The sequence below is a fragment of the Capra hircus genome (assembly GCF_001704415.2).
Source record: "Capra hircus breed San Clemente chromosome X unlocalized genomic scaffold, ASM170441v1, whole genome shotgun sequence".
In the NCBI taxonomy this organism is placed as follows: Eukaryota; Metazoa; Chordata; class Mammalia; order Artiodactyla; family Bovidae; genus Capra; species Capra hircus.
The window spans coordinates 21,502,357-21,526,455 of record NW_017189516.1 but is presented as its reverse complement, the minus strand read 5'-3'; the positions used below and the strand labels follow the sequence as shown (position 1 = coordinate 21,526,455).

Here is a 24,099-nt window from a genome sequence, read left to right as displayed (position 1 = left end):
CTTACAAAACAGACTGGCTTTAGATAATCTGATAGCTGCACAAGGAGGAACTTGGGCCATTATTCATACCCAATGCTGTACATGTATATACACCTGATATGAGCACTAATATTACTCATTTTACTAAACATATGAACAAGATGATTGAGGCTATGGATACTCCTGAAGCCTCAATTGCCTCACTTTGGGAGACATTAACTAGTTCCCCATGGTGAAAACAACTATCTTAATTACAATAATTCTGATTGTTTTCTTTTTGTTGTTTGCTCCCTACATCTGTAACTGTGTAACTGGATTTGTATCTAGTCACATGAAGTTTTTAAGTTACAGATGGTTGTCCAAGCTCCTAGGAGTACCACAGACTCCTCCAACTATTACTTGGAGCCCCTGGATCAGAAACCGTCAATTTGAGGATTAGGAGAATATGTTGCCTCACCAATTTAGGGAAAACACCCCTTATTAGCTCAGAAGCAGTTATGGAAAGAGAATGACCCCCTTTTCCCTAGGTAACATAATTCTCCTAAAAGAAAAGAGGGAATGAGAGAATCAATTCCTAAACAGATTGATAAGAAATTCAGGGTCCCCAAGGAGGAAAAAGGTCTCTGGGGCTCTCGAAGTAGAGATTGGAGGTGTGGAATTCTCAAGGGGGAGAAAAGGACAAACTTTTTTTCCACTGCATTCCTTCAGTTCAGTTCAGTCACTCATTCGTGTCCGACTCTTTGCGACCCCATGAATCAGAGCACGCCAGGCCACCCTGTCCATCACCAATTCCCGGAGTTCACTCAGATTCACGTCCATCAAGTCAGTGATGCCATCCAGCCAGCTCATTCTCTGTCGTCCCCTTCTCCTCCTGCTCCCAATCCCTCCCAGCATCAGAGTCTTTTCCAATGAGTCAACTCTTTGCATGACGTGGCCAAAGTACTGGAGGTTCAGCTTTAGCATCAGTCCTTCCAAAGAAATCCCAGGGGTGATCTCCTTCAGAATGGACTGGTTGGATCTCCTTGCAGTCCAAGGGACTCTCAAGAGTCTTCTCCAACACCACAGTTCAAACGCATCAATTCTTTGGCACTCAGCCTTCTTCACAGTCCAACTCTCACATCCATACATGACCACAGGAAAAACCATAGCCTTGACTAGACGGACCTTAGTCGGCAAAGTAATGTCTCTGCTTTTGAATATGCTATCTAGGTTGGTCATAACTTTTCTTCCAAGGAGTAAGCATCTTTTAATTTCATGGCTGCAGTCACCATCTGCAGTGATTTTGGAGCCCCAAAAAATAAAGTCTGCCACTGTTTCCCCATCTATTTCCCATGAAGTGATGGGACCGGATGCCATGATCTTGGTTTTCTGAATGTTGAGCTTTAAGCCAACTTTTTCACTCTCCTCTTTCACTCTCATCAAGAGGCTTTTTAGTTCCTCTTCACTTTCTACCATAAGGGTGGTGTCATCTGCATATCTGATGTTATTGATATTTCTCCCTTCAATCTTGATTCCAGCTTGTGTTTCTTCCAGTCCAGCGTTTCTCATGATGTACTCTGCATATACGTTAAATAAGCAGGGTGACAATATATAGCCTTGACGTACTCTTTGTCCTATTTGGAACCAGTCTGTTGTTCCATGTCCAGTTCTAACTGTTGCTTCCTGATCTGCATACAGATTTCTCAAGGGGCAGGTCAGATGGTCTGGTATTCCCATCTCTGTCAGAATTTTCCACAGTTTATTGTAATCCACACAGTCAAAGGCTTTGGCATAGTCAATAAAGCAGAAATAGATGTGTTTCTGAAACTCTCTTTCTTTTTCCATGATCCAACAGATGTTGGCAGTTTGATCCCTGGTTCCTCTGCCTTTTCTAAAACCAGCTTGAACATCAGGAAGTTCATGGTTCACGTATTGCTGAAGCCTGGCTTGGAGAATTTTGAGCGTTACTTTACTAGTGTATGAGATGAGTGCAATTGTGTGGTAGTTTGAGCATTCTTTGGCATTGCCTTTCTTTGGGATAGGAATGAAAATTGACCTTTTCCAGTCCTGTGGCCACTGCTGAGTTTTCAAAGTTTGCTGGCATATTGAGTGCAGCACTTTCACAGCATCATCTTTCAGGATTTGAAAGAGCTCAACTGGAATGCCATCACCTCCACTAGCTTTGTTCGTAGTGATGCTTTCTAAGGACCACTTGATTTCACATTCCAGGATGTCTGGCTCTAGATGAGTGATCACACCATCATGATTACCAGGGTCGTGAAGATCTTTTTCGTACAGTTCTTCTGTGTATTCTTGCCACCTCTACTTAATACCTTATGCTTCTGTTAGGTCCATACCATTTCTGTCCTTTATTGAGCCCATCTTTGCATGAAATGTTCCCTTGGTATCTCTAAATTTCTTAAAGAGATCTCGAGTCTTTCCCATTCTGCTATTTTCCTTTATTTCTTTGCATTGATCGCTGAGGAAGGCTTTCTTATGTCTTCTTGCTATCCTTCGGAACTCTGCATTCAGATGCTTATATCTTTCCTTTTCTCCTATGCTTTTTGCCTCTTTTCTTTTCACAGCTATTTGTAAGGCCTCCTCGGACAGCCATTTTGCTTTTTTGCATTTCTTTTCCATGGAGATGGTCTTGATCCCTGTCTTCTGTATAATGTCACGAACCTCATTCCATAGTTCATCAGGAACTCTATCTATCAGATCTAGGCCCTTAAATCTATTTCTCACTTCCACTGTATCATCATAAGGGATTTGATTTAGGTTATACCTGAATGGTCTAGCGGTTTTCCCTACTTTCTTCAATTTAAGTCTGAATTTGCCAATAAGGTGTTCATGATCTGAGCTGCAGTCACCTCCCAATCTTGTTTTTGTTGACTGTATATAGCTTCTCCATCTTTGGCTGCAAAGAATATAATCAATCTGATTTCAGTGTTGACCATCTGGTGATGTCCATGTGTAGAGTCTTCTCTTGTGTTGTTGGAAGAGGGTGTTTGCTATGACCAGTGCATTTTCTTGGCAAAACTCTATTAGTCTTTGCCCTGCTTCATTCCGCATTCCAAGGCCAAATTTTCCTGTTACTCCAGGTATTTCTTTACTTAGTACTTTGCATTCCAGTCCCCTATAATGAAAAGGACATCTTTTGGGGGCATTAGTTCTAAAAGGTCTTGTAGGTCTTCATAGAACCGTTCAAATTCAGCTTCTTCAGCCTTACTGGTTGGGGTGTAAACTTGCATTACCATGATATTGAATGGTTTGCCTTGGAAATGAACAGAGATCATTCTGCCATTTTTGAGATTGCATCCAAGTACTGCATTTCAGACTCTTTTGTTGACCATGATGGCTAATCCATTTATTCTGAGGGATTCCTGCCCACAGTAGTAGATATAATGGACATCTGAGTTAAATTCACCCATTCCAGTCCATTTTAGTTCGCTGATTCCTAGAATGCCGACGTTCACTCTTGCCCTCTCTTGTTTGACCACTTCCAATTTGTCTTGATTCATGGACCTGACATTCCAGTTTCCTATGCAATATTGCTCTTTACAGCATCGCACCTTGCATCTATCACCAGTCATATCAACAGCTGGGTATTGGTTTTGCTTTGGCTCCATCCCTTCATTCTTTCTAGAGTTATTTCTCCACTGATCTCCAGTAGCATATTGGGCACCTACTGACCCATGGAGTTCACCTTTCAGTTTCTTATCATTTTGCCTTTCATACTGTTCATGGGGTTCTCAAGGCTAGAATACTGAAGTGGTTTGCCATTCCCTTCTCCAGTGGGCCACATTCTGTCAGACCTCTCCACCATGACCCATCTGTCTTTGGTGGCCCCATATGGTATGGCTTGGTTTCATGAGTTAGATAAGGCTGTGGTCCATTTGATCAGATTGGCTAGTTTTCTGTGATTATGGTTTCAGTGTGTCTGCCCTCTGATGCCCTCTCTCAACACTTATCATCTTACTTGGGTTTCTGTTACCTTGGATGTGGAGTATCTCTTCACTGCTGCGCCAGCAAAGCGCAGCCACTTCTTACCTTGGACGCAGGATGTCTCCTCACAGCCACCCCTCCTGACCTTGAACAGAAGTAGCTCCCCTTGGCCCTCCTCACCCGCGCAGCTGCCACTCCTTGGACGTGGGGTTGCCCCTCTCGGCCGCCTGCCCTGACCTCGGGCATGGGGTAGCTCCTCTCAGCCACCACCCTGACCTCGGACGTGCAGTAGCTCCTCTTGGCCGTGCTTCTGCTAACTGTACCAGTGGACTTTAATTAAATGAGCACTGTCCAAGTCTAAGTAATTGTAAAAATCTTAAAGTGGATCCAATTTGTCTTCAAGCTACTGCTTCCCCTTATATGTTTCACCATTTCCTTTCTTCTACCTACCTTCACTTTTGTGTATCCCACTCACAGAAGGAAGTCCTAAGTCCCCTTCTGAGCACCTACCTATAGGCTGATGCCCTTTAAGTTTCCAGCTCTGGTCCTTATCTTTGTCTGGAGCTCCAGACCCATTTAATTATTTTACTCAATATCAACCACTCCAAAACTAAAATATTATCCCCATATGTCTTTCCCCATCCAATATTCTTCAATCCTAAATGGTGACAGTATTCACGTAGCCATCCAAACTTAAATCTCGGCCTTGCTTCACCACCTACTCTCTGTAAAAACTTGAGCAAGTTATTTAACTTCTATATGCCACATTTTCTTCATTTAAAAATGGAGGTGAAAAGAACACTTACTTCATAGGATGCTTATGTGGATTAAGAGATAAGTGTAAAGCCCTTAGAACTGTGCTCAGCACATTGTAAGCACTTGACATTTTAGCTTATACTGCTTTTAACAGTATCATCCTCCACTATGTCACATCCTCAATCTCCATGCTGACCATCCCCACAATTACATAATCTGTTCAGTAAATTTTACTTGCATGCATGCATGCTAAATTGCTTCAGTTGCCTCTGATTCTTGGCAATGCCATGGACTGTATCCCACCAGGTAAGAATACTGGAGAGGGTTGCATGCCCTGCTTCAAGGAATCTTCCCTACTATTTTTTAAATTCAGTCCTCTCCTAGACATCCTCTTGGTCATTGCTCTAGTTCAGGCCTTGATCCTCTCTGGATCAAGTACTACCTTCATAACTGGTTTCCCTGCCTCCATCCCTTATACAGCAGGGAAGGGGTTCTCATAAACTGGAACTTAATCTTGTTATAATTATAAATTCCTGTACTATTTTCCTGAAACAGTGGGCATTAAATGACTTTTGAAGGGTTTTTGCAATCTGATTCTCACCTATCTAATATCCAGTTACTCCCTATACCACATTGAAAAAATAGCTGGTCTCTAAATAGGCAAATTCTGTAAGCCTCTATGCCTTTGTCTATTACATTAGCAGTACACTATATAGAATGTTCTTTCTTCCATCTTTTTAGCAAACCACTATTTATCCTATAAGATTCAAAATCCTTTGTCAAATCTAGTTCTGTGAAGCAGATTAAATCCATCAGGGCCCATCTCCGAACCACCACACTACTTTGTACATTCTTCTAGTGGAGGAAGAAAAGCAAAGAAACACTTGTGGATGCTTACCATGGGCCAGGCCCTATGCCAAGTGCNTTTCAGTATTGACCACCTGGCCATGTCCATGTGTAGAGTCATTTTTTGGGTTGTTGGAAAAGGGTGTTTACTATGACCAGCATGTTCTCCTGATAAAACTGTTAGTCTCTGCCCTGCTTCATTTTGGGGCTTCCCAGGTGGCACTAGTGGCAAAGAAACCACCTGTCAGTGGAAGAGATGTAAGAGAGGCAGGTTTGATCCCTGGGTGGGGAAGATCTCCTGGAGGAGGGCATGGCAACCCACTCCAGTGTTCTTGTGTGGAGTATCCCTGTGGATAGGGGAGCCTGGCAGGCTATGGTTGATAGAGTTCCAAGCAATCAGACATGACTGAAGTGACTTAGCACATGCACTGCTTCACTTTGTACTCCAAGGCCAAACTTGCCTATCTCTTGACTTCCTACTTTTTCATTCCAATCCTCTATGATGAAAAATACTTTTTTTTTGGTGCTAGTTCTAGAATATCTTGTAGGTCTTCATAGAATTGTTCACCTTCAACTTCTTCAGCATCAGTGGTTGGGGCATAGAGTTGGATTATTGTGATATTTAATGGTTTGCCTTGGAAATGAACGGAGATCATACTGTTGTTTTTGAGACTGCACCCAAGTACTGCATTTCTGACTCTTTGTTGACTATGAAGGGTTTCTCTATTTCTTCTAAGGGATTCTTGCCCACAGTAGTAGATATAATGATAATCTGAATTAAATTCTCCCATTCCCATCCATTTTAGTTCACTGATTCCTAAGATGTTGATGTACAGTCTTGCCATCTCCTGCTTGACCATGTCCTATTTACCTTGATTTATGGATCTAACATTCCAGGTTCCTATGCAATATTACTTTTTTACAGCATCGAACTTTACTTTCACCACCAGACACATCCACAGCTGAGTGTCATTTCTACTTTGGCCCAACTGCTTCATTCTTCCTGGAGCTATTAATAATTGCCCTCCACTCTTCCCCAGCAGCATGTTGGATACCTTCTGACCTGGAGGGCTCATATTCTGGCACCATATCTTTTTCCCTTTTGATACTATCTGTGGGGTTCTGCCATTTACTTATCCAGTGGACCATATTTTGTCAGAACTCTTTACTGTGGCCCATCTGTCTTTGGTGGCCCTGCACAGCATGGCACATATCTTTGCTGAGTTATGCAACCCCTTCATCATGGCATACTGTGATCTATGAAGGAGTTTATAAGGATAGGCAAGTGATTTCCACTTCAATAGTTTTTACATATTTTTGGATTTTTACTCACTTACAATTCTTTTTGTTTTTTATTTCTTCCAAACACTTTTCAGTACTGACAATGGGTCTGCCTTCAATCCTTGCTGCTACTGAATATTCCCACCTTCCTATCTTTTCTTCTTCTCCTTCTCATTCCTCCCTCCTTCTTCTACTATTGCATGCTTTTCCCTCCTAGCTTTTTCTGTGATGCCCACAAGTACACACTTTTGTTAGAACAGTCTTCCAGGAAGGAGAGAAGGGACATCCTTAGGTCTGATTTCAAGTGAAGCCGCAGAGGTGTCTAAGGAAGTGCCCCAGGCAACTAGGCTAAGCTGGGAAGTTGAATTGAATTTTCACAGTTGCAGAAGCTGTGAGCATAATTCTGTTTATACAAAGCTTTTAAATAAAATATCCTTTGAAGTCCCCATTCCAGGGTCCATCTGCTGTTTTTCTGACAGTATATTATGGGTATCGACAGGGATAGGGGTGGTGTACTAAACTAATTGACAAGATGTGTGGGCAAATCGTTTGGTAAGATAAAAATTAATTTTGTATCTTCATTGCAGTGTTCCACACAATAAAGTATTATCACTTACAGACACCTTGACTAGGAAAGAACTTTTTGTTTGTGGTGGGAACAGGGCTGGGAAGGGAAGGAGACAGGTCCAGGAATTGAGTTAGTGTAATGGAAGGCTGCTTATTTTACTTATATGAAGAGTACATCATGAGAAATACTGGACTGGATGAAGCACAAGCTGGAATCAAGATTGCCAGGAGAAATATCAATAACCTCAGATATGCAGAAGACACCACCCTTAAGGCAGAAAGAAAAGAAGAACTAAAGACCCTCTTGATGAAAGTGAAAGAGGAGAGTGAAAATGTGACTTAAAACTCAACATTCAGAAAACTAAGATCATGACATCTGGTCCCATCACTTCAAGGCAAATGGATGGGAAACAATGGAAACAGTGGAAAACTATATTTTTTTGGACTCCAAAATCACTGTAGATGGTGACTGCAGCCATGAAATTAAAAGTCGCTTGCTCCTTGGAAGAAAAGGTATGAACAACCTAGGCAGCATATTGAAAAGCAGAGAAATTACTTTGCCAACAAAGGTCTGTCTAGTCAAAGCTATGGTTTTTCCTGTGGTCATGTATGGATGTGAGAGTTGGACTATAAAGAAAACTGAACGCCAAAGAATTGATGCTTTTGAACTGTGGTGTTGGAGAAGACTCTTGAGAGTCCCTTGGACTGCAAGGAGATCCAACCAGTCCACCCTAAAGGAAATCAGTACTGACTATTCATTGGAAGGACTGATGCTGAAGCTGAAACTCCAATCCTTTGGCCACCTGATGCAAAGAACTGACTCATTTGAAAAGACCCTGATGCTGGGAAAGATTGAAGGTGAGAGGAGAAGGGGACGACAGCAAATAAGATGGTGGATGGAATCACTGACTCGGACATGAGTTTGAGCAAGCTCTGGGAATTGTTGATGGACAGGGAAGCCTATTGTGCTGCAGTCCATGGGGTTGCAAATAGTCGGACATGACTGAGCACGCACACACAACATAACAATGGAACTCTGACTTTCCTGTTTAGGGCATGGTGGTAGAAACTGTTATCGTAGATATGAAGTTGACGGGGGAGAGGTTTCTATTTAACATGTCGATGTTTGGCAAAAACTGCTACAATATTGTAAAGTAATTAGCCTCCAATTCAAATAAATAAATTAATTTTTAAAATGAGCATTAAAAAAAGGATCAAGAGTATGACGAAACAATCAAAGACAATCTCCATCTTCTCACTACCTAGAAGTGAAAGATTTTTAGACCAGTTAACTGCTTTCAGAGACCATTCTAGTCCACTGCCCTTAAGTTAAGAATGGGAAAAATGAGGTGCAGCAAAGGGAGGGGATTTTCCCAAAGGCATGCAGAAGTAGTGGCAGAGCTGAGAGTTCTGTCACTTTAGAGGAATACAGTATCAATCTTCGTTAACTCACCAGCATCAGAAGTGGATGATTAGAATTTCCAACTAAAAGTAGAGAAGACTATATCCCGTCATAGGCAGCAACAGTGGTAGAAATGGGATGAAGGGATTGAGGTGGGGTTAACAACTTTCTAAAATGTTATAAAGAACTTTGGAAGATCTTAGGGACTGGCTGGATTCTATTTGGCTAAGGAAATGTCACAGAACATTATAAAAAGAGCAAATAAAATGTCAGGGCTGGGAGAAGATTAGGGTTCATCAAGTCCAACCTCCTCCTGCTTCAGATGGATAAGCTGAGACCCAGAGAGAGGGAGTGGAACTTGACCTGACTTATATCATGAGTCAAAAGCAGAACTAGAGCTACAACCACCTCTTTCATGAACACCGGCTTCATTTTCACTCTTGCATTTACATTGGATGGTCAGAATTTTTAACCAAGATAGGGGGAAAAGAGTATAAGGTTTTGTGACTTGCCTAGTACTTCTATAATGGAACATAGAATGACAGCAATAAAAGATTTAGCATGTGCCTATTTCTGTAACAGAATCATATCTGAATTTATCCTAAGCCTCTAGTACATAATGCCCTGCAAGAACGAGTCCACAGATTGTCCCAAATGTAGCGAAACTCTAAAACTAAGACCATAAATTCTTTGAACCTTAGGGCCTTCCCCTCAGTACTGAGAATTTTCCAGTATTTTTTCTCCTTCTTATTATTTAGAGTCTCACTTATGTACTAAGGTCATACTGGGTTTTCTTCAAAGGCATGAAATGCTTCTACTCTGAGGAGAGAAAGAAGTAGATGTGGATGCTAAACATTTTAATTTCAGCAGCTCCTATCATATGTTAAGAAGAGTTCTTTGCTGACTCAGTCACAGAATTAACTTATACTCATCCTTACTGCACAGTCACAATCTACCCCCAAACACATGAGCCACATTCTCTCAAATCTTTATCCATGGCAGAGATCCCACTGGCCACGGCCTCTGTACAGCTATCAAGGAAGGTACAATCTCCCAGCACACACTTCTGTCTGGATCCCTCTCATTAGGGTGAGGCTAGAAAGTCTGCTGGCCAACCCTAGTTTATGTGTCTGGCTTTTGTTAGTGAAGCATCTGGTTTTCTTTTGTGTCCCACTCCTGCCTCAACTCTTTGGCAGTTAGCCATAGCAGGTCAAGAAATGGCTGGGCCTGTGCTTTCAAGTCTGACCTGTAGAGGGCAGCCACTAGTAATTTATGAGAAATTATTCAGGGCGTGGTCTTCTCCTCCTCCCTTCAATTCATTTTTAGCATTTGTAAAATTCTAAAACCACTGTTAGGTTACTATAATCAGAGTGTATGAGACTTCTCTGGTAGTTCAGTGGTTAAGACTTGGTGTTACCACTGCAGGGGGCAAGGGTTTCATCCCTGGTGGAGGAACTAAGATTAAAAAAAAAAAAAACAACACAGAGTGTGTTTAGATAACATATTTAAATCATTTTATGATATAGATAGGGAAAATTCAGTTTCAGTGAAGGGATGAGACAAGTTTAAACTCAGACAATGATCCAGTCTGGCAATTAGAGTTAGAACTCAGATTTTCTGAATCTCTTTCCAGAACTCTTGAAATACAAAACTGAGCCTTTAAACCAAACACCTCATTTTGTAGTTGCAGAAACTGAGGTCCAGGAAAGAACTTGTCTAAAGTCATACAGTTGTTGTGACAGAGTGAGGACTACAAAGCAGATATTCTAAATTCTAATTCGGGACCCTTGAAAGATGTTAAGCATCTAGATTATTCTGTATGTTATAGATGAAAAGGGCTCAGAAAGGGAATGCAATCTTCCTAATGTCACAAAATAAATTAATTACAATCAGAACTAGAGTCCAAGGCTAGCTGTAGGATAGAGATTGAAGAGAATTTGAGGATTCTGACTTGTAGTGGCTTGGGGACTTGGTATCTCTGAATTATATAGCAGATACCTGCTTCAGCTGGACATTTAGTTCCTAGAAGGCTGGAATCTGGGGCACAGTATATTTGTGTGTTGGAGGGGTGTGGGCTCTGTCCATCTTTGTTCCAGCTCCTCTTCTTGGGGGGGAAAAAAAAAACCGTAATGAAAGGCTCACTTCATTTCTCCCCTTTCAAGCCCTCTGGCTTTAAGAGTGAGAGGATGATTCATTTGGCACCCACAGTTGCCCCCACTTAGAACATAATTGCTAGCTAGGATATCACCATAGCACCAAGCCATCACATTTGTAGGGTGCTGTCTTGTTTTTGTCAAGGTTCTTATCCATCTTTTTTCTTTTACTGTAACTGCTCCAAGCCCCAGGGAGCCAGATGAGGCAGATATCATTACTCCTTTTACAAAGAGAAACTGATTTATGAGGATTGGTGAGGGGGGAACTCTTGATTGAACATGTTTAGCATAGACTGAGACTAAATCCTTTGGTTCTTTGATTTCAAGTTTCTGGAGTTTTCCACATAAATACCCAGAACCCCAGAAGAAGCAGCCCCCAACTTCCCTGATGGCAGTTACCTTCCTCACTTATTCATCAGTATCAGACACTGTATTGAACTTTCATTGGAGATGAAGAAGTTCTGGACCCTGTCTTTGAATATTCACAATCTGAATATCTATCAAGTCTCAAGTCCACCCATCATTATCCTCAGCCTTCTCTTTTCCTAGCAAAATGCTCTGAAAAGTGCCTTTTAACTGATGGTGTTGAATCAATTTTATAATTTTTTCAGGGCACTTGATTAGGAGTCAGGAGACCAGCATTCTAATGTCAGTCATTTCATTACTTTACTGTGGAGTGCTGGGCCATTCTTTCCCTGTTTTCTGTGGGCCTTCATTTTCACATCTGTAAAATGATAGGGGCTTCCCAGGTGGCACTAGTGGTAAAGAACCCACCTGCCAAAGCAGGAGACATAAGAGATGCAGTTTCAATCCCTGGGTCTGGAAGATCCCTTGGAGGAAGGCATGACAACCCACTCCAGTATTTTTCCAATAAGAATTTGCTGTATGACTCAGGGAACTCCAACAGGGGCTCTGTAACAACCTAGAGGGATGGGATGGAGAGGGAGATGGGAGGAAGGTTCTAAAGGGAGAGGACATATGTATACCTGTGGCTGATTCATGTTGCTGTTTGGTAGAAACCAACAAAATTCTGTAAAGCAATTATCCTTCAATTAAAAAATAAACAAATTTTTAAAAGTGATAGGGCTGGGGAATGGGAATATGGAGAATTTGGGTGTGAAGAACCTCTGGTTCAGATTGTCTAGGAGATGGGGATCCTTTGTGGTCCACGGGCAATGCCCTCTGTTTGGGTGAAAAGTTGGAGGGTAGGAGTCAGGTGATTTTGCAATGAGACCCTTCATACTGCTGCCCTCCTTAGCTCTGTGAGAACTTTCTGAGGGGAGAGGTGAGGGATATGAGTATCCTGAGCCCTTGGAGGGATCTCATTTCTACCTGTACTCACCAGCAACACTCAAGAAGTATCAGAGCTGTTTTGAGTTAGAAGCTATTCAGCCAGATTCACTCTCTGGGATCAGCGGTGTGACAGAGATAGAGAGAGAATCAGAAACAGAGAGAAAGAAGAAAGAGGGGTGGAAAGGGAGAAGAAGAGAAACAAAGAGGGAGGAGAAAGAAGGATGGGGGGAGGGAGAGAAGACAAGAATAAAAAGAGACAAAGATTGAAGGGGAGAGAGAGGGAAAGGGAAGGAGAGAGAAAGCCAAAGAGAAAGAGACAAAAAGAGAAGAGAGAGGAACAGAAAAGAGAAAGGGAAACGGGGAACAGAGAGGAGAGAGAGACAGGTAGCAATGGGGATAGAGGGAGGTTGCAGAGAAAGAGAGAATGATAATGATACAGTACATACTTAGTCCCTGACATCTTCATGAGAGTAGCTGGATAAAATCCTGCATCTTGCAATAATGGAGTCCAAAACTGGAAGTATCCTTGAAGTAAATGAGACTGGAGAGGGCTTGCGACTGGGCTTCCTTGGTAGCTCAGCGGGTAAAGAATCTGCCTGCAATGCAGGAGACCCAGGTTCGATTCTTGGTTGAGAAGTTCCCGTGAAGAAGGGTAGGCTACCCACTCCAGTATTCATGGGCTTCCCTGGCAGCTCAGACAGTAAAGAATCTGCCTGCAATGCAGGAGACCTAGGTTTGATCACTGGGTTGGGAAGATCCCCTGGGGGAGGGTATGGCAACCCACCCCAGTATGCTTGCCTGGAGAATCTCCATGGACAGAGGAGCCTTGTGGGCTACAGTCCATGGGGGGTCGCAAAGAGTCGGACACAACTGAGTGACTAAGCCCAAGGCACATAGTCACACAGTAAGCTAGTGGCAGTGTCAAGAAGCAAACCCATGAGTCTTTTTGAGTTAAAGCTATTCAAAAAGAGACTGAAATGATACTCCAGAGCCCTGGGCTTTGTCAGTCCGTCTTTGCTGGACTATGGGCAATGCAGCAACACAAGAAGAGTGCCAGCACATCATTTGCCACAGAGGAGGCACAAGCATAAGGGAATTTTGTCTTTTTCCCCCATCAGCTTTCCTCTGAGGACTAAAACATACATACCTGTGAAAGCCAAATAGGGTAAGTTCTCTTACACAGTGCTTTTGGGTGATTTTGGAGGGAGACTTCATGAAAAAGGTTACTTGATGGTTGGACCTTAAAGGATGAAAACATTAAAAAAAAGTGTCATGGCAAAATTGGAGTCATCCTTTTGAAAAATTCAAACAACCCAGGAAAATCTAATGTGAGTAAGATTTTAATAAGTGCAGAGAGAGTGGTTCTAGTTCAAGTGAATAACACAAAGGGCAGGACAGCTTACTGTGGGCATGGGTAAGGAGCTGGGCAAGGTGCCATCTGCTTTCTGAAGGGCAGAGGGCATGAACAGAGAAAAGAAGCTCCAGGTTTTGTTCACTCCAAGAATGTCAGGTGCCTGGGTTGGCTTGTGCTGACAGTGCGGAGAAAAGGAAGGATTTTTGAGCAGAGATAAGAAAAGGGCTGAGCTATAGTAAGATTCCCTCTGGGGCAAGCAATCTCGGAGAAGATGTATTAGTGGAAAGATACTGGCCTCAGGGAACCCTGGCAAAAAATCTTTGCTGTTGTCCAATGATAGACGAGTAATGAGAGTCTGATGCAGTAGAGTGCAAGTGGCTATGGATGTGGTAATGAGACAATGGCTTTTAAGGCTTCTTTGGAAAAAAATACTCTTATAGGATTTGAATTAGGACAATTGTTGTTGAGGGGAAGGAGATAGATGAGTAGAGATTCAGGAAGTAGCCCCCCAGAACTTCCAGACAGATATCTTTTTTCATAGCTTCCCGCTGGAGTGCAAGCTTGCACATGCACATATATATGTGTGTCTTTTGTGTGTGTGTCTATTACTCTGAGAGTGTGTGTATGTGTGTTACTTTGTGTTTCCCAATATGCCTATGCAGTTTCCTGCATCTGTGTATGGATGTGTGTCTCCAGTCATCTAAGTGAGTCTATATTTTCTGTGTGTTTTGTCTAATCCATGCTGTGGTTAAATTGTTGACTAACAGAATGACTTAACAATGTCTTATGCAATTTGGGGTGTAGGAATAGTCATCCTTTTCCCTATATGTGCTTCTGTATTCTACTTGTCAATATAGACTCTAATGAACTTGATTGATTAAAACAGCTATTTCAAATTGCCTGAGCTTCATGGCATAGCTACAACTTGAAATCAAATTACTGCTGGCTGTAGGAACTACCATAATGTGTTTGGCTTAATTTCCAGACAAGAATTCAGGGCCTTACCACTCATCTATGCAAATGTATCCAGCTAAATGAGACCATATCTGGGAGATTTTTTTTGCAAATGGAACTCCAGCTCGATGAGAGCACTCTGATGCCTTGAATGAAGTGAGGAGGGGGCTGCAGCCCTGAAGGACTCCAGATCCCTGATTATGGTTTCATTATGCCTCAAGACAGAAGCATGGAGTCCACAGGCTTTAGGTCACTTAGAGTTTAGATCATCCACTTCATTCTCTTTTTATTTCAACCTGTGAAATGGGGAGTCTTCTCATCACGCTTTGTTCTCATCCCCAGGAGTCATCAGTTCCACCAAGCCGAGTAAGTTGTCAATAGGTTTGTGTTGCCTTGAGTTGAAATAAGCCAAGGCTCAAAGGAAAAAAAAAAAAAAGAAATTTATCTAAGCTCTCATAAAGGAATGAGAACTCAAACCCTGGTTTCTGAATTTCCTGTTAAGAGCTCTTGTAACCATATTATGCTGCTCAGGATTAGGATAGCTCAGGTTCAGACCTCTAGAGTGAATGGCTTATGCTGCACTGACCAATGATGTGACTGGGACCGGTTCCTTTTCCTTCTCTGGGCCTTAGTGCTCTCATCTTTACCATGGAAAGATTAGACGATGAGGTCTTAAATGGGCCTTTACAATTCTGTTCCTAGGAATCTGTGACCAACACTGAGAACAGAAACTTGTATGCTCTTTGGTGAAGTAGAGAAGGGAGGAAGCAATTAGGGCCTGTATCTCTGTGTTATGCCCTTCCCCCTTCTCCTGACTCCAAGTCTCTATTAAAAGAAGTGAAATAACTTTTCCAGTTTAGGAAATCTTACTCTGACCCAAAAGTCACTGGGCCTCTGTAGCCTCCAAAACCTTATAGGGCTAGAAAGACGTAAATGACTGGCTGGGCAGGTGGGGAATGATTGGCCCAGAGAAGTTATCCAGTTCCGGAGGATATAATCCTGGTGGGTGAGGGGGGCAACTACCACTCAGCTCTGGGCAGATTGGCAGACTGGGCCAAGCCAGTGTGTTCTGGAAAGGACAGGAATGATGTCATAGGACGCTTTGGGCTGCAACAACAGGAAACCACTGAGTGTTTACATTGGCTTGTAGAGCCCAGGCAGCCTGTTTTTTCTTCACTTCCTCAGTCTATCTGTTTCCTCTGATTCAAATACTATGAAGAAGGACTCACTGACCAGGCCAGAAAAAGCGGAAGGGAGGACCTCAGAAGAAACAGCCTCCTTCCCAGACCAGAGGGCTAGATGATTGGGAGAGAAGGCAAGAATTACTCTAGCTGGGGCCCTGCCAAGCACAGACCTTAGGAGAGGAAGCAAGGCAGTTAGAATATATGCTCTGAGTGCTCTGCAACTCCACAGAGAACAACTTCAGAATTCTTCCTAGGACTTAAGTTATAAACTTGGAAGCCATCTTGGTCTTCTTAGATCAAATCAATCACCAAGTCTTATGAATTCAACTGAATTGAATCCATTTAATCAACAGTGAATTTGTGTGCTAAGTGCTGTGCTGTGCTGTGTGTGTGTCTATATGGGATATAATGATGGAAAAGACAGTTCTTACCCTCAACAACTGATGATAGAGTGATATAGTGGCAGTGGGATTTCCTCCATCTATTTTGTTCTTTCATCCCTCAGGTTTTTCCACCAGTTCAGGGACCCTATCACTTTCCACCTTCATGCAGCAGTATTTTTTAATCAATTTATTTATTTTAATTAGATAATTGGAGGCTAATTACTTTACAATATTATGGTGGGTTTTGCCATACATGGACATCAATCAGCCACAGGTGTACACGTGTCCCCCCATTCTGAACCCCCTCCCACTTCCATCCCCACCCCATTCCTCTGGTTGTCCCAGAGCACTGGCTTTGAGTGCCTTGCTTCATACATCGATCTTGCACTGGTCATCTATTTTACATATGGTAATATACATGTTTCAATGCTATTCTCTCAAATCATCCCACCCTTGCCTTCTCCCACAGAGTCCAAAAGTCTGTTTCTTACATCTGTGTCTCTTTTGCTGTCTTGTGTATAGGGTCGTCATTAATGTCTTTTAAAATTCCATATAAATGCATTAATATACTGTATTGGTGTTTCTCTTTCTGACTTACTTCACTCTGTATATGGAGTGGACATATTTCAGTTACTTCACTCCAGTTTCATCCACCTCATCAAAACTGACTATAATGTATTTTTTTTTTAATAACTGAGTAATATTCCATTGTGTATATGTACCACGACTTCCTTATCCATTTGTCTGCTGATGGACATCTAGGTTGCTTCCATGTCCTAGCTATTGCAAACAGTGCTGCAAATGAACATTAGGGTACACGCGTCTCTTTCAATTCTGGTTTCCTTGGGGTGTATGCTCAGTAGTGGGATTGCTGGTCCTATGGCAGTTCTATTTCCAGTTTTTTAAGGAATCTCCACACTGTTCTCCATAGTGGCTGTACTAGTTTGCATTCCCACCAACAGTGTAAGAGGGTTCCCTTTTCTCCACACTCTCTCCAGAGGAGACAGGGAGTCTACCTGAAAAAGAATTCAGAATAATGATAGTAAAAATGATCCAAAATCTTGAAAACAAAATAGAATCACAGATAAATAGACTAGAGACAAGGATTGAGAAAATGCAAGAAATGTTTAACAAGGACATAGAAGAAATTCCCTGGTGGTTCAGACGGTAAAGAATCTGCCTAGAATGCAGGAGACCTGGGTTTGATCCCTGGGTCAGGAAGATCCCCTGGAGAAGGAAATGGCAGCCCACTCCAGTATTCTTGCCTGGAGAATTCCATGGACAGAGAATCCTGGCAGGATAAAGTCTATACAGTCCATGGGGTCACAAAGAGTCAGACATGACTGAGCGACTAACACACACAGAGAGAAGAAATAAAGAAGAGTCAATCAGTAATGCAACAGTCTTTTAAGTGGTCTCTATTTCCCTTCTTTTCCCCTCCCATGCCTTATACTAAAGTGACTCTGTCCCACTTCTCTAGCCCCCCTCACATTCTTCAAGCTCCTAGGCAGTATGACAGAGTGGTTCTTTCTGTCTAGTACAGCCACTATGGAGAACAGTGTGGAGATTCCTTAAAAAACTGGAAATAGAACTGCCATAGGACCAGCAATCCCACTACTGAGCATACACCCCAAGGAAACCAGAATTGAAAGAGACACATGTACCCTAATGTTCATTTGCAGCACTGTTTGCAATAGCTAGGACCATTCTGTGGTCTTGGTGCCAGGCAGACCTGAGTTTGAATATCTACCTTATTACTCACCACTGGCTATTTGAAAGTGAACAGTGGCTTTGCTTTTCCAAACCCTTTCTTCTCTAGCCTTAGTTTCTTCATTAGCTGAATGAGGATAAAAACTAAAGCACAGGGATGTTCTGAGAATTAAATGAAGTAATGTATGGCTTATATGGTGTCCAGCGCAGAGTTAACACTTGATAAATGGTGATTTTAATTACTATTTCTCAGATATACCAAGTTTTTAAAATTTATTTTAATCGGAGAATAATTACTTTACAATATTGTGGTGGTTTTTGCCATACATCAACACGAATTAGCCACCAGTGCACATGTGCCCCATACCCTGAACCCCTCTCCCAACTCATTCCCTACCCTATCCCTCTGGGTTGTCCCAGAGCACTGGCTTTGAGTGTCCAGCTTCATGCACTGAACTTGCACTGATCATCTATTTTACACATGGTAATATACATGTTTCAATGTTATTCTCTCAAATCATCCCACCCTCACCTTCTCCCACAGAGTCCAAAAGACTGTTTTTTACATCTATATCTCTTTTGCTGCCTTGCATATAGGATCATTGTTACTGTCTTTCTAAATTCCATAAATATGTGTTAATATACTGTATTGGTGTTTCTCTTTCTGACTTACTTCACTCTGTACAATATGTTCCAGTTTCATTCATCTCATTAGAACTGACTCAAATGTGTTGATTTTAATAGCTGAGTAATATTCCATTGCACATATGTACCACGAGTTCCTTATCCAATCATCTGCTGATGGACAGATATACCAATTTTTCTTTTAATCTATCTAGCTTCTTTATGCCATCTGAAAGAGGATCCTTTCTCTTTAAGCCTGTTTCAACTTGTAGAGCAGAAATATCACCTAGAGCTGTCCAATCACTCCACTGAGGCCAGTGAGGGGGAAACAATGTGCCCAAGGTTATATAGAAAACAAATTCTATAATCGTGGCTAAAACCACTACTAGAACTAAAATTTGGATTCTCCAGAATCCTAGCTTAACAATGGTTCCAGTGCACCTTGCTGAATTTATACAACACCAACTGCTAGACTAAACCCTTACCCCTTAAGATTAATCAACTGTAATACTTGTTTACTCTGAGATGATGTGTGTATTAGTGTGTGTGTGTTTGTGTAGTATCACTACTGCGAAACTACAATAATAATTTTATCAAGCATTATTATGAACACTTTATAAGTATCAACTCATTTCATCCTTACAACAACCCTTTGAGGTAGGTTCTAATATTATTAGACCCATTTAATAGATGAAAAGATAGGCTCTGATGGGTTGTATAATTTGCCCAAGGTTACAGTGCTAGAAATGACAGGTCTGGGATGTAAATAGTAGCCTATTACGTGACTTCAAGTTGATGAGCACTTAAATGTGGTTACTCTTACTAAGGAATTTAATTTTTTAATTTTTCTTTTATTTTGTATTGGTGTATAGCAGGTTTCTCTGGTGTTTCGGGAGGTAAAGAATCTGCCTGCAATGCAGGAGACCCAGGTTCAACCCCTGGGCCAGGAAGACCCCCTGGAGAAGGGAATGGCAACTCACTGAAATATTCTTGCCTGGAGAATTCCATGGACAGAAGAGCCTAACGGAGTACAGTCTATGGAGTCACAAAGAGTCAGATACATCTGAGCATCTAACACACATAGCCAATAAAAAACGTTGTAATAGCTTTGAGTGAATGGCAAAGGGACTCAGCCATGCATATACATATATCCATTCTCCCCCAAACCCCCCTCCCATCCAGGCTGCCACATACCATTGAGCAGAAGGAATTAAATTTTTGATGTTATATTAAAGTACATTTTAATATTTATTAACTTTATATTAATAAATCTAAAGTTAAAATTTAATAGCCACTTGAAACTAGTGGCTACCATGTTGGACAGAGAACATGGTAGCTTCTCCAGACTCTAGAAGAATAGGAATCATATTTAATAAACTTGGGTCATGGCACATATGTTAAGTTTAAATTCAGCGAATTTAGGAGGATCTTGTGATTCAGGCAAGAAGGAGGTCTATACTATGGCAGTCATAGTCAGGAGGGATATTTGAGAAATCATTGTAATAGCCATTATCATAGATAGCCAACAGGAATTAAATACTTCCTATGTGAGAAGGAACTGTTCTAAGTGCTCTATGTGGATTAATTCACAACCTGATAAAGTAGATATAAGTACTGTTATCATCATCATTTTTCAGGTGAAGGCACTGAAGAACAGAAAATTTAAGTAACTAGTAAGTTACAGAGCCAGGATATAAGCTAAGAAAAGCCAGTGTTAGAACCCGATCTTAGCCACCACTCTATATTGTGCAGAAGATGATAGTTTCTGTGGACTCAGTGTTGGGTGAGATGTGAGGACTCATCTCAATCAAAGATGACTTACATTTTTTGGGGGGGGTCAGGGAACTCTGGGTATCCAGTAGGACACATGCACCTAGGGAACACTGGGGCAGAGGAACAAATGTACAGGGTGCAATATGAAGACTTTGGTTTGGTTCATAACAGGGTTGTGATGCATATAAGATGTCCAGGGGAAGATAACCAGTAGATGGTTGACCATGTGGGTCTGGAGCTCAGAGAAGTGTGCAGAGCTATAGATAGAACATTGAAAGTCTTCAGAATAATAATGGTAATTGAAGTTAGAGGAGTAGATGTGATTTCCCGGGTATAATTTGTACTATTAACAAAGGCCAGAAAATACAATGCATCAACATGAAGGAGAGATTCCCTGACAGTGGAATTTGATGTAGAATGTATGAACTTTTGAAGCTTGTTGCAGATAGACAAGAAAAAAAAAATAAAGAAACAAGAAACTTAACATTTTCCCCTGTGAGGCAAATCTTCTCTGGGTTCCCCCAGCATGAATGTCTTTCCCCAAAGCCTATGCTTAACCAGTGGTCTCTAGCTCAGACTATGGCTCCATCATGAACACAACTATTTGCAAATCATGCAAATCAAAAACCTGGGGGTCATCTTTGACTTTTCCATCTCCCTCACCTATCATATCCAATCTATTATCAAGGTCTGTTGGCTCTTTTTCCAAAATATATTCTGAACTTGACCACTTGCCCTCATCTCCATTTCCCTTGTCTAAGCTACCATTACTTTTTTTCCCATAAGACTAAAATAGCCTCCTTCTTGGTCTTACTTATAGTTGGTTCTTACAGTCAGCCCTTACAATCAGTTCTCAACCAAGGATCCAGAATGATCATGTTAAAACAAAAGTTAGTTCATATTGCTGCTCTGCTTACAACTGCCCCATGGCTCCCCCTCACACCCAGGATTTATAATTCTGTTAAAGTTGCCCAGCACACAGAAGACCCTAAATAGCCAAAGCAACCTTGAGAAAGAAGAATGGAACTGGAGGAATCAACCTGCCTGAGTTCAGACTACACTACAAAGCTATAATTAACAAGGCAGTATGGTACTGGCACAAAGGCAGAAATATAGATCAACCCAACAAAATAGAAAGTCCAGAGATAAATCCACACACTTATGGACACCTCATCTTTGACAAAGGAGGCAGAAATATACAATGGATAAAAGATAGTCCCTTCAACAAGTGGTGCTGGAAAAACTGGCCAGCTACATGTAAAAGAATGAAATTAGAACACTTTCTAACACCATACACAAAAATAAACTCAAAATGGATTAAAGACTTAAATGTAAGACCAGAAACTATAAAACTATTGGAGGAAAACATAAGCAGAACACTCTCTGACATAAATCACAGCAAGATCCTCTATGACCCATCTCCCAGAGTAATGGAAATAAAAACAAAAATTAACAAATAGTATCTAATTAAACTTAAAAGCTTTAGCACAGTGAAGGAAACTCTAAGGAAGGTGAAAAAGGCAATCCTCAGAATGGGAGAAAATACTAGCAAATGAAACGACTGACAAAGGATTAATCTCCAAAATATACAGCAGCCCATGAAGTTTGATACTAGAAAAACAAACAACCCAATCAAAAAATGGCCAAAAGACCTAAACAGACTTTTCTCCAAAGAAGATATACAGATGGCTAATAAACACATGGAAAGATGCTCAATATCACTCATTAGTAGAGAAATGCAAATCAAAACCACAGTAAAGAATCATCTCATGCCTGTCAGAATGGACATCATCAAAATGTCTACAAACAGGCAGGCACAAATCTGCGGATTCCAGCTGGGCTGGGCTTGCTAAGGTAGAGGCAGAATCGAGAGGAGGCCTTCACTATTGGTCCAGATGGGGGATGTCAAAGAACAGTGTCTTCAGCCTGCTTCCGGAAGGTGGACATGGATGAGTACGATGAGAAGAAGTTCCCAGATGAGGAAGACAGGGATAATGGGCAGGCCAAGCCCAATCAGGACGAGGTAGATTCCTTCCTGCAGCAAAGAAAAATGACAGTGGCCCCACAGGCAGTTCTGAAACCCACCCACCGCCCCCCCGCCCCCGCCCCACACACACATCAACACCAAGCCTCAGGCAGTGAAGGATCCAGCAGGCAACATTGTCTTGAAGGTGCTCCTCTCATTTAGAGCTAATGATATTGAAAAGGCAGTCCAATCCTTGGATAAGAATGGTATGGATCTCCTAATGAAATATATTTATATAGGCTTTGAAAGCCCCCCCTGACAATAGCAGTCTGTGTTATTGCACTGGCATGAAAAGGAGTGGGATACATTGTGTGAGTCTTGACTGCAAGGAAACCGTGTAGTCGGGCGGGAACTGGATTTCCCCCATGGTGTGGGAGTTGCTGGTAGAAAGACCAAAACAAGCAAATGGCACCGCTGCTATTCGAGTAGCATCCGTTTCTCTCATCTTTGCCTTCCTGCTTCCTTTTCATATCTATAAAGAAGAAAATTACATATTAGTTTTCCTTTAATGAAAATTGGTATAAAATAGAGGAAATGTTTCAACAAAAATGAATCACAATCTCAGAATGATTTCAGTGATGGGTATACCAGTCTGTAAATAGCATAATTTGCATTCAACTTTAATTGTGCAATTGCTAACTTCTATTGGCCGGTGTGGGGGTTTTTTGTTTGTTGTTTGTTTGGGGGAGTTTTGTTTGTTTGTTTGTTTTTGACTAATGGTGAGAAATTAGATCAGAATTAGAGGGCAGCTTCTTAACTCATTGCTAGCCAGGAAAAGATCTTTATCAAAAAAAAAAAAAAGTTTGAGAGACTGGCAGCTATTAACATTGCAAAACTGGACCAAACTTTCCTTATTTAAATGAAATGTGTTTCTGGAACAAATGGTGGCTGAAAACCACAACCAAGTCCATCTCTGTTTCTGCTTGCCTCCAGATTATGTGAGTTTTAAGTATGCTTCTTCCTCTCAACAACAGTAATCATGGCTTCTTAATTTCTCTGTGGTCACCTAGGGTACAGAGCAAGGATTCTTGCTGTACACAAATGTATCTATAAAATGCTAGAACCTGTTTTGCATAAGGATAAATTTGTTTTTGAATAATATGACCTATTTTGGGAAACTACTCCAAATCAGGAAATATGTAGAAACTATGATGTAGTTCAAACTCTGGACAGCCTATGAATGAAGAAATATTTTCTTCAGAATTGCAGTAGCTGCCTTTGACTTCATGAGGTATATAACTAGTATTTAGTATATCCTATAAATGCCTTCTTTATCAAGCCCATCTTTGCATGAAATTTTCCCTTGGTATCTCTAATTTTCTTGGAGAGATCTCTAGTCTTTCCCATTCTACTGTTTTCCTCTGTTGCTTTGCATTGATCACTGAGGAAGGCTATCTTATCTCTCCTTGCTATTCTTTGGAGCTCTGCATTCAAATGGGTATATCTTTCCTTTTCTCTCTTGCGTTTAACTTCCCTTCTTTTCACAGCTATTGTAAGGCCACCTCAGGCAGCCACTTTGCTTTTTTCCATTACTTTTTCTTGAGGATGGTCTTGATCCTGGTCTCCTGTACAATGTCACGAACCTCCATCCATAGATCATCAGGCACTCTGTCTATCAGATCTAGTCCCTTAAATCTATTTCTCACTTCCACTGTATAGTCAAAAGGTATTTGATTTAGGTCATACCTGAATGGTCTAGAGGTTCTCTCCACTTTCTTCAATTTCAGTCTCAATTTGGCAATAAGGAGTTCATTATCTGAGCCACAGTCAGCTCCTGATCTTGTTTTTTCTGAATGTATAGAGCTTGACAAAGGACAGAAATGGTAGGGATCTAACAGAAGCAGAAGATATTAAGAAGAGGTGGCAAGAATACACAGAAGAACTGAACAA

General features: G+C 41.4%; 1 pseudogene; it reads left to right on the top strand.

The window, feature by feature from the left end:
* The first annotated feature begins 20,165 nt into the window (after positions 1-20,165).
* LOC108634291 lies at positions 20,166-22,596 on the top strand (annotated as a pseudogene).
* Positions 22,597-24,099: the final 1,503 nt, after the last annotated feature.